Below are 12,453 nucleotides of genomic sequence, written 5' to 3'. Positions count from 1 at the left end.
AAGTTTAAAACTGAAGAAGGAATGGAAAGAGATGAGCTATGGTGATCCATAGCAAAGGTGGAGTCCAAAGAAAGCAAGAAGGCAGCCACACTCAGAAAGTCATTTTATTTCTCCAACTAGTTTCCCCTAAAGACATCAATTTCATTCTCCCATTCTTTGCACTGGAAAGAGTGTGCCAGGGCCAGGATCAGAACAATCCATCAGGATGTGCTCCAGAAGCAGACTGAAAAAAAGTAAGTCTGCAGATATAAGACCCACAAATGTACAGAGAGCAGCCTGCTTTCAATGTAGAGGTTCTTTCCAAGCACCAGAGCAGGAAACACTTCATGCAGTGACCAGGTAAGACATACCCTCTCTTCCATGTACAGAGGCCTGGCTACGAAAGTCAGCTGTAAAGGTGAGATGAGATTGAAGAGCCAACAGAGGGAATCTGCCTAGTTTAACAGATTCCCAGGGCATCTGCTAAATGATGCTGGGGCCCTGGACAGGTTGCTCAGGAAAGGATGCCTAGCAGCTCCAGCTCTGCCCCCATGTCTGAGAAGTACTTTCTTTGGGAAGGTGTCTCCCTGTAGGTAGGCAACAAGGTACTGATGTTTACAAAGCACAGGCAGGTTCCCAATTTAAAAGCAAGTGTGACAAAATGTAAATACTCTTCAAAAATAGTGAAGTGAGCCTGGTGACACACTCCTCTGATCCAACCACTTAGGAGGCATAAGCAGGAGGCTTAGGAATTCAAGGCCAGTCTCCATGTACATAGGAAGGTTGGGGCCAACCTGGGCTACATGAGACTCTATCTCAAAAAGTTAACAAATTAATGGGTAAAAATTAATAACAAATAAAACAAAAAAATCACTCTTCCCTCCTCCCACTTCCTCCATTCTTTCCTTCTTTCCCAATTGAGAAGTTCCAATGCTTTGTGTTGATGAACTCTCTAATTTGTACAGCATTGCCTCCATTGTATGAATGACTAAGCCAGCCAGGCATAAAGAGATTCACTGCCACTCAGGGTTACACAGGAAAACCAGGATTCAAAATGTAAAGATTGCCACCAAACAGCAGACTGTTAACCAGTACTATTCCATTTCGCATGGTTATAGCCTGCTGGTAACTTCCCTAGAGCCAGTCTTTAAGTAAAAGTATTAGAACATTTATTGTGGAAAATATCAGATATATAGAAAAATAGACAAAACAGTAGAACAGACCCATCTGTACACAAATCTCAGCTTCCACAATTACCATATCACCACAAATCTTGTTTCACCAAGAACCCTAGCCCTCAATAATGGAATGACACAAGTCCTAACATCATGCCATTCCCTCTGGAACTATAGAATAGCAGATATTCATGTCTGTGTGGTGTGTGTGTGCACACATGCAAGCATGCACACACATGCACAAGTGCTGTAGCACAGCTGTGGAGGTCAGAGAACAACTTTCAAGTCAGTCCTCTCCTTTCCACCTCATGAGAGGCAAGGTTTTTCAGAATCTTACACTATCATTATTCTATGCTGCACTTACTATACCTTCTGGGAAATTTTGTCTCTGCCTCCCATCTCTCCATCAGCATGCTGGAATTACAGAAGCCCACCAGAGCTTTCAACTCTTCTAGATGGGGTCTGGAGAGGGTCAGACCTGGGTACCCAGGCTTGAGTATCGACTGAGGCATCTCCCCAGCCACAGCAGAGATTTCTTTCTAGTATCAAACAGCTTTAATGAGCAATAACCAACATATCATAAAATAACCCACTTTAAATTCAATGTGGGTTATTTACATTTAGTCACATAGTTATCACACTCAATTTTAGAATATTTTTCTCACTTAAAAAGAAACTCCATAGTAATACCTACTCTCCTCACTCTCCATCTCTTCCCTACTGCCCCCTCACTATATCTTAGAACAACCAGTTCACTTTTGTTTCTAGGGTTTGCTTATTCTGAACACCACATATAAATGGAATCACATGATGTCATACAGCCTTTTATTACTGCCTTCTTTCATCCATTATATTTTCAAGATTTTTCCACATTATAGCGTGTATACATATTCCTTTTATGTCTGAGTAATATTCCATTTTAAAACTATACCTTATTCCAAAAGCCAGCCTGGGCTACATAATAAGTTCCAAGCCAGCCTAGACTACATAGCAAGACCCTATCTCAAAAATCCAAAATAAACATATAAATATTAATTTAATGTTACATTTTCTTCATACAACTTATCACTGCCTCTAAAATGATCTTATCAACTGATCTGCCTTTCCATACACACTGTGAAATATAATTCCATGAGAGGAGAAACCTGTGTGCTTGCTGACCACTGAGCTAGCTGGCTAGCTGCTAGAAGGGTTGGGCAGGAGCTTAATTAAACCACCTGGTGACTGACTAGGTCTCGAATCGTAGACTTCTCTTTTTTTTTTAAAAAAAAAAAAGTGTATTTCCTAAGAATAGAATGTGAAATACAGGCCCTGCACTGTGCATGTCACTCTTCTCCCTAATCATAAAGTATCAGAGAAACTCTGATTGCTCAGCCTCTACACATGGGAACTGTGTGCAAAACAGTTAGGTCCTGTTTACAAAGAGACTGTAACACTACAGAGATCTGTTTGCTCTATTACATGAAAATAAGCAAGATTTAAATATCACAAACTTGATTTTAAATGCTTAAGAAAACTGTGAGGAAAAAACTCAAATGCTCACAGGGTTGTCCTGGGTTGTCCAATTGAGAGACAGTTTTCTTTCTTCTTTCTACTTCTTCTACATATTCTCATTTTCCATAATGAACATGTGTAACTCTTAGTATAAATAACAAACATGTCATTATTTTTAGAAAGGATGGACATTACCCTGTAGGGGTGGAGAAAGCTTTACCCAAAAGCCATAGGCTACTGTTGATAAATCCCATTGCCAGAATTGGGCTACCCACCCTACCCTCAACAATGAGCTGTTAGTCAGAAAGGCTCATGAGGCCCCCAAAATAACACAAGCCATTGCCAGAGCACTTGGTTACCCACAAAAACAAGACAGTAAGACCTATGGCTGAAGACACCACAGGCTGTGGTTGTAGGACATGGAGAGCTCAAGCTGGAACTGAGATGGAAGCCACCACCTTGCTGGCTACCTGCCTAGTGCTGGAAAGCACTGTGCCAGCTTCTGGGGATAAAAGTTACCAACAATGTGAACAAGCTGCAGATCCTGCAAGCCACAAAATCAACTAGCCAGGCAAGATGTACCCACCCATGCAATGGTGGCACAAAAGTTATGGGGGTAATCAACTGCTCCATGATTGGATAAGAAGTCCATTCAGTGGAAAGGAATTCATAGTTGGTACTTAGAACCAATTCAGAAGCCTATGGCTTGGAAGGTCATAGACCACAAAGGGAAGATTCTACTGTTCTTTGGCTAAAAAGAGAGGTTATGTCTGACAAAAAGTCTTCTAAATGTCTGTGTGTGCTCCTCTGATCCATGCAGTTCTCACTCTTGGTTAGATACCTGCTTTTTACAGATGACAATAAGTACCAGGAAGATACAAGACTATCTATATGATGAGAAAATAAATTCAACTGCCCAGCACCATACAAGTCATCTCTGTCATACCCACCATGGCCCAGAAGACATTACAAAGGAAGCAGCAGATTATTGAATATAAGTGCTGTTTTCACTGCTAGCCTGCGAATCTTCTCCAGGGAGATGGCAATAGATGCTGAGGAGACTCAAATCCCATCAAAACAGGGATGGAGAGATGGCTTAGCAGTTAAAGTGCTTGTCTTCAAAGCCTAAGAACTCAGATTCAATTTCCCAGTACCCATATAAACCAGATGCACAAGATGGTGCATGTGTCTGGAGTTCATTTGCAATGGCTAGAGGCCCTGAGATACCCATTCTCTCTCTTTCTCTCTATCTTTCTTTCTCAAATAAATAAATAAATAAGTCATAATTATTCAAAATAAAACACAAGAGGCATTCTGGCAGTCCCTTCAAAAACAAAGCCTCATCAAAACAGAAAATTAAGCCAGGTATGGTGGCACACACCTTTAATCCCAGCACTTGGGAGGCAGAGGTAGGTGGATCGCCATGAGTTTGAGGCCACCCTGAGAGTACATAGTGAGATCCAGGTCAGCCTGGACTAGAGTAAGACCCTACCTTGAAAAAAAAAAAAAAAAAAAAAAAAAAAAAAAAAAAACAGAAAATTAGAGGCTACTGAGAGCATAACACTAAACATGAGATCTCTATCATGCCTTCCATAGCTCAGAGGATACTGTAGAAGAGGGGGCAGATAGAATGTAAGAGCCACAGGCTGGGAAGAAGTCCTCTGTGGCATTGTCCTCCTCACAGGGACTAGCTGGTATATTCATAACCCCACAGTGAATACTGGCAATGTGCCTCAGTTGAATGGAGGCATAGGAGAAGGGATATAAGAGTACAACCTGATGGAAACATGATCAGTTTGCAGTATGTTCGTATATTAAAGTTCTTGATAATTTTTTTTTTTTTTTTGAGACAGAGGGAGGGAGAGAGAGTGAGTGAGAATGGGCACGCCAGGATCTCTAGCCACTGCAAACGAACTCCATGTGCATGCACCACCATGTGCATCTGGCTTACATGGGACCTGGAGAATTGAACCTGGGTCCTTAGGCTTCGCAGCCATGTGCCTTAACCACTAAGCCATCTCTCCAGCCCACTCAATAATTGTTTTTAATCCTCCCCAAAAGGACTGTCCATGTTACCTGCCTGTGTCACACAGATCTTGTTGTAGTCATGCTGGAACACTCAAGCTGCCATATTTTGGATCCCCTTTGGAAGACACACTGGATTTTCTGACTCTGACTAGTTTATAATTATCAGCAACCCAAACAGTAATTCTTCTGCTTAAATGCATCACCTGTAGCACTGCTCAACTTGAGACTTCTCACAGAACCAAAATTCACATCCATTCAGCACCACTCTTCCTCCATCCTCCCTCATCCATTTCAAAATGTAAGAATATTTTCTCATTTTTTGTTTTCTGGGTTTTTTTTTTGCTTGTGTTTGTTTGTTTGTTGTTTGTTCTTGTTTTGAGTCAGTGTCTCACTGTGTAGCCTAGGCTGGCTTCAAACACAAACCTACTTCCCAAGTCTGGTATTACAGGTATGCACCACACCTGTCTCATTCACAAAAACACCTTTACACACCTGACTCAAGAACTACAAGAAAGTATGAGATACAGTGGGAATAGACATGCTTAATTAAAACTTAAAACTAGTAGCAGGGCATGGTGGTGCAGCACTTGGGAGGCAAGAGGTAGGAGGATCACTGTGAGTTCAATGCCACCCTGAGACTCATAGTGAATTCTAAGTCAGCCTGAGCTAGAATGAAACCCTACCTCAAAAAAGAAAAAACAAGGGGCTGGAGACATGGCTCAGAGGTTAAGCACTTGCCTGTAAAGCCTAAGGACTCCGTACGAGGCTCAATTCCCCAGGATCCACATTAACCAGATGCACAAGGGGGCACACGAATCTGGAGTTCGTTTACAGTGACTGGAGGCCTTGGCGCGCCCATTCTCTCTCTCTCTCTCCATCTGCCTCTTTCTCTCTCTGTCTGTTGCTCTCAACTAAATAAATAAAATTAAAAACAAACAACAACAAAAACTTTAAGACTATTCTATGAATGTGCATTCTTGATGTTGGTTTATGACACTATTATATAATGGACAATAAAGTCCTCATTGTCTCCTGGAGAGAGACTGAGAGAAAGAGGCAGAGAGAGAGAGAGAGAATTGGGCACACCAGGACCTCCAGCCACTGCAAATGAACTCCAGATACATACACCACCTGTGCATCTGACTTATATGGGTACTGGGGAATCAATCCTTGAACCGGAGTCCTTAGGCTTCATAGGCAAGTGCTTAACTGCTAAGCTATCTCTCCAGCCCCAAAGCTCTTCATTTTAAATACCAGCTACAAAGCACAATCATTCTGCATAGGTTTCTGCCACCAGAAGCATCCTGGCACCCTCTACTGTTAGGAAAGAAAGCTTAAGGCACTGTGGGTTCACTTTTTCCTACAGGTTTCTCCATCATCCTTGTACTATAAGTGCATATCCAGGTATAGAAGCACAACTGAGAGAGGAGAAAGGCAAGATACTACAGGTAAAAGTAAAACTGAAACCCAGTCAGTACATGAAGCCAAGTACTGATGGGTAATGAGAAGGAGCTGTGCAGAAAGAAACACAAGTTAGCAAGTGCCACAACACCAGAGTGCAGTCATTCTTGTCTAAGACTTCGCGTAAGTAAAACTAATCATGACAAGCAGCCCGTGCTGTGCAGAAAGAAACTCTTGAGTTAGCAAGTGCTACAACATCAAAGTATAGCCACTCTTGTCTAAGCCTTCGCATAAGTAAAACTAATCATGACAAGCAACCCATGCCACAGAGAAAGATTAAATATGCTGCCTGAGGTCACAGAGCAAACCTAGAACTGCCCCTAAAGCCTGTGTTTTCAGCCACTTGATCCACTGTCTAATGAATAGCTGTGACTACTGAATGGGTGGGGGGTACACAAGTCTCCTTAAATATAGTGAGATTTATTATTATTGCTCTTATCGAAAAGAAAAATCCCTTGCCATCCTAAGCAGGGAAATTAAGAAATAATTCAGTTCTCTTGTCCATGATCGAGCCAGTCTGAGGCTAAAAAACTCTTTTCCCTTCTAAATTAAAAGACATAGGCTGAAGAGATTGCTTAGTGGTTCAGCACTTGCGTGTGAAGCATAAGGACCCTGGTTCAAGGCTCAATTCCCCAGAACCCACATTAGCCAGGTGCACAAGGGGGCGCATGTGTCTGGAGTTCATTTGCAGTGGCTGGAAGCCCTGACGCACCCATTCTCTCCCTCTCTCTCTCTCTCTCTCTCTCTCTCTCTGCCTCCTTCTCTCTGTCTGTCGCTCTCAAATAAATAAATAAAAATAAACAATATAGAGATAGAGATAGAGATAGAGATAAAAGACAAATTTGTTCTTTTGTGGAAATCAATACAGTAACTCCAGAAACAATGCCATTCATCATAACCTCACTAAAATCAGCCAACTTCTTTTACAGAGAATGAGTTCCTCCACCAATAGGCTCCGGGCATAGACAGCCTGATTGATTCATCTTCCAGCCAACCAGCCAGTCACCTGGGCTCAGGCTCACAGGGCTTCTCTTCCTAAGACAACAGGTGCCAAATGGCCCCTGTAACATTAAGAATGAGTAGGGAATTCCTCATGTGGAAGAGAGCAGCCAGTTCCCCTGCCCTTAGTGAAAAGGTCTGGGTCAGGGAGAAAGGGGGATGGAGAACTCTTGGGTTACAGGCTACATGGAGCAGGGCAAAAATCCTGGTGTGGTGCTAGAAGCTCTTGTTCTTTGAGTTTCTCTAGGCAGAGCTAGGAGCAAGGCCAATCCACTTAAGGCTACTTGCCCTGGGCAGATGCCCAGGTTCTCCTTGTTAGACTCCAGATGGTAACAGTAGCAGCTCAACTCTATTCCAGCTCAACACTTGCAGAAATTGCTACAGTTCACTAGGAACACCTGCTGGAAATGTCCTAGATGCCACAGAGAGAAGGTGGGGCATAGACTTTAATACCTACTGAAGCACCCACCAGTACTCACCAGGCATGGTCCCTAGTGCTTCAGACTGAACCCTACTTAAGCCTCATCACCCAAACCCCATGACTCTCAGTCCTGCTTCACAAAGAGTAGTGTGTAGGAAATTAAGAACTGGCCACAGGTTACACACAGGAAGTTAGATGGACAGCATTCAAACCCCTGATTCTGCCTCTGAAATTCAAGTCATCTTTCAAGACAGCTGCCCAGGCAACAAATGCCTCATGTCAAGAACGACTCTTGCAAGTTATTTCTGGGCTCCTTCTTTGAAATGTTAGACCAGCCTAAAGTCAGATGTCCCACAACCAAGAGCAAGGCACTGTGACACTGGGAAGTACAGCCTGCAAGGATACTTCTATTTACTCCCACGTTTTCTACTCTTCCTACTGTTTCCCTCCAAAATCCCAGATCCTCTCTCGTGATCTGCAAGTCTTGGGGTAGGTGTTTTACAAAAACCAGAACCCTGGGCTGGAGAGATAGCTCAGTAGTTCAGGTGCTTGCATACAAAGTTTAACAATTGGGGTTCAATTCCCCGGTACCCACGTAAAGCCAGATGCACAAAGTGGCAAATGTGTCTGGGGTTCATCTGTAATTGCTAGAGACCCTGGAACATGCTTTCATATTCTCTCTTACAAATAAATAAAAATATATTAAGCAAACATAACCCTATTATTACAAGCTCCAAGGTATTCATATACAGAAATTTAAAGGGAATGATGCAAAAACACTCATGTTTCATAGGTTAAGTAAACTGTAACTTGCTGGGCTTAAATCTAGTCAAGTAAAATTAGAGTTGGTTGGACTATATAGTCTGTTATTCCTTCCAGCTCTGAAGGCTACAATTCCAGTTAAACTAGTTTTAACTTTTTAAACTTTTTTAGAAAAGCCATTAATACAATGAAATCAATCTCAAGGAAAAAGATTAAAAGATTTATTTTGGGCTGGAGAGATGGTTTAGTAGTCAAGGCACTTGCCTGCAAAGCCTAAGGACCCAGGTTTGATTCTCCAGGTCCCACATAAACCAGATGCACATGGTGGCGCATGCATCTGGAGTTCGTTTGCAGTGGCTAGAGGCCCTGGCATGCCAATTCTCTCCCTCTCTCTTTCTCTCTCTCTCTCTCTCTCGTAGATGAAAATAAACAAATCAGAAAAAAAAGAAAAATCAAGATTTTGAAAAATACTGCTGTGTGCCTTAGACATGAGTGGCTTAACTTTTTTGTTTGCTTGTTTTATTTATTTTGGCTTTTCAAGGAAGGGTCTCACTCTAACTCAGGCTGACCTGGAATTCACTATGTGGTCTCAGGCTGGCCTTGAACTCATGGTGATCCTCCTATGTCTGCCTCCCAAGTGCTGGGATTAAAGGCGTGCGCCATCATTCCCAGCAAGTGGCTTAATTTTTAAGTGCCCAGATTTATAGTAGTCATCATTACTTCATTCTTGAGTGTTGAAGGAAACCTTGGCTGGTGCCTTATCCCTGGATGTCAGGTCAATTTTAATCCATTCCATGAGTTTATTCATCTTAACCTCTACGCTTTATCTTCAGCCCATGGGGTCTGAGCACCTTCCCACATTGCCAGGTCAAAAGTGGGGCTGCATCAGCTCTGTAGAGGTAGGCCAACAGTCAGTGACTGCCTGGGTAAGTTCAATTTATAGCAAGGAAATGAACACTAAATTTGCCATTAGTTCCAAGCCACAACCTCTGTTCCAGCTTTAACATTAGTGTCTACCACCTGTAGCTTCTTGTTAGATTGATTCAGAACTCTAGAGGAACATGACCCTTCAAACCTGCTAGAGAAAGCATGGGTCAGATTAAGTTCAGTATCAGGCACTAGGAGTTCTTTATTTAAAAAATATTTTTTATTTATTTGAGAGAAAGAAAGAGGCAAAGAGTGAGTATGGGTGCACCAGGGCCTCCTGCCATTGTAAACTAACTCCAGACACATGTGCCACTTTGTGCATCTGCCTTTACATGGGTACTGGAGAATCGAATCCATGTCATCTAGCTTTCAGGGTTGGCAACCAAGCCAGCAAGGGCCTTTAACCATGGAGCAGTCTCTCCAGGCCATAACAGTAGGAGTCCTAATATTTAGAACTCAACAAGGGAGAAAATGTGCAAGATAAAACATAATGCCAAAGAGAGATTCAAGTAAGTGCTGTTGTGATGCAAACTGGAATGTGGGGAGATGGGTGAACAATAGGCCCAGATAATGAGGAATGGGGGTCCAAGAGATTTTCTTTGAAATCTTTATGTGCCTGTATGATGTATGAATATATGTATGCGTGTGTTCATGTGTGCACATGTGGACATCAGCAGACAAGTTTGGATGTCATCCCTCACCTTCTACCTTGAGGCAGGGCGTCTTGTTCGCCACTGTGTACACCAGGTTAGCTGGCCCATGCGTTTCCAAGGATTCTCATCTCCGCCTTCCATCTTGCTACAGGAGCACTAGGATTGCACATACATCCCCTTACCATATCTGGCTTTACGTAGGCAAGCACTTTACCCACTGACCCATCTCCTCAGACCCCAAGAGATCTTCTGATGCATGTCGAGGACCTAAAAGAGTCAAAAATGTCCCTTTCCAAGGTTCTCTGAGCTCATCTTCTCAGAACCCCGCAATCACACATACTTAAGAAGATATGAAACCACAGCCAAGCCTACCCTAAGCCCACTCAACTGGCAAAGGGTAGAATAACAGTAGCTCCAGACAGGCTACACAGCATTTGCTATTCTTAAGCATTTGAAATTCTGATTCTAGGAAAACAAAACATGAAAGGCGAGGAAGGGACACAGAATGAAAATGGGACAGATTAAGGATTATAGGAAGCTTGGCTGCAAGCTGTCTCAGGAGGAGTAAGAGGGTAAGCCACCTGACACATTGTTGCTGATCAGAGTCTAAGTCCAAATATTGGCATGCCTTCTGGGGCAAACTGTGGGCAAATCCACATTAAAGAATGGTAAGCTCTAGTCCAGGGACCCTGGGTATCACACAGGTCTCTTTATTAATTAGAATCTATAGGAATTCCACTGTGCTACAGCCTCTCAGAGCACAAAGGACACAGGCCTGCAACCCAAGGCCTCTACCTCTCTGGTCCCTGTCCTGATAATACTGTTTTCAGGACCCTACCACCTGACTCACTGAGCATGCATGTTAAAGGCCAGCACAAGCACTCTGCAGCACTGTCTACAGGTCACAAGTCTACCCTCCCTATCCAGGAATGTGATGTCATCCACTGTGTCTAATTCATTTTGTTATAACCTCACTTAACATGCATGTTCAAAGCCAGCTTGAGCCCTCTGCAGCACTTCTACCAGTCACACATCTGCCCACCTTACCTGGGAATATGCGGTCAGCCACTGTGTGTAATTCATTATAACCTGACTCCAAATTCTATCTGGCATGTAAATGGTATAAAATAAATTTTGTGAAATTAATTGAATACAGGACTCTATTAACCAGATCCCAACAGGACTTACTTAAGTCCTGTGTCATGTACTTTGACAAAAATGTGATTACATCAGAGTTCAATCACTATTTCTAGAAATAGACGTTTCTGGAGAAATTTTCAAAAAGATTTTGTCAGAAGAGATGACTTAGCAGTTAAGTGCTTGTCTGTGAAGCCAAGGACCCCAGTTTGAGGCTCTATTCCCCAGGACCCACGTTAGCTGGATGCACAAGGGGGCGCACGCGTCTGGAGTTCATTTGCAGTGGCTGGAGGCCCTGGCGTACCCATTCTCTCTCTGTCGCTCTCAAATAAATAAATAAACAAAAATAAATTTTAAAAAAAGATTTTGTCTGTGTCCACACACACACACTAACCACATTCTTCCATACAGTGAAAACTTGAGAACTATTCTTATAACTCACTAGAAAGTCTAGATTCTCACACATATTCATAAAAGGTATTAAAAGGGATGAAAATGTCCATCACTGTCCACAGAAAAGCAGTAGGTCTCCTTCTCCCTGAGCCCTCACCCTTGAGTTGGGTCCTTTCAAGCCTGTCCTCGCTCGCCTCCATCTCTTAGCTCTAATCAGTTTCTAATCAGTGATAATCTTCCCAAGCCATGAGCAGTGGGTATACATCCTTAAGGGTTGTATCTCCAATCCCATCATAGCTCTACCTTGGTTTTATATATATTGTTGAAATGAGGGTAAAAACAAAAATTGAACCATAATTAACAGAAAAAAAAAACAGTAAAATCTTTTATGACTGATACAGTATGCTAAGTTTAAATGGTCACAAAAGAAACTGAATAAACTAACACTCATGGATAATGGCAACCTTGAGCTGAACCACAAGGACAGGCCAGCTTGTATTTATAAAGAATGGTTGTTCCCTTAAATTTGGCCAGCCAAGCCAAATGAGCCAAAGGGTGCAATAGTGGCATGTCTGTTATGGGGGAAAACAACTGCTCTCTAATTGGAATGGAGAACCACTCCAAGGGAGGGAATTCATGCCTGATACTTAAAACCTATGATTGGGGAAGCCATGAGCCCTAGACATCTGCAGGTGTCTGGCTGAGTGTATATACTATGCTCACCAAACTGCCCAGTAAGCACTTCTCTTAATGTTCATACCCACATATTAATGTTCTCACTTTTGGTTAAAACTTCCATTTTCAGATGGTGGTGACCTTTGGATAAGTCACAAGGCACCCTAGTGCTGAGAAGAAGTGACATAGGCATGCTCAGTACTGAAACCTCTATCTCACCTTCCAAGGCTCAGGATCCATTAGGGAAGAGGTAGTGGAAAGAAAGTAAGAGCCAAAGAAAGGGTAGGACTCTTATGACATACTCATCCAGACACAAAATGTCCTGGATATCCATGACCTCACAGTACCT

This window comes from Jaculus jaculus, chromosome 11 (genome assembly GCF_020740685.1).
Source record: "Jaculus jaculus isolate mJacJac1 chromosome 11, mJacJac1.mat.Y.cur, whole genome shotgun sequence".
Classification (NCBI taxonomy): domain Eukaryota; kingdom Metazoa; phylum Chordata; class Mammalia; order Rodentia; family Dipodidae; genus Jaculus; species Jaculus jaculus.
This window is presented reverse-complemented; position numbering follows the sequence as displayed.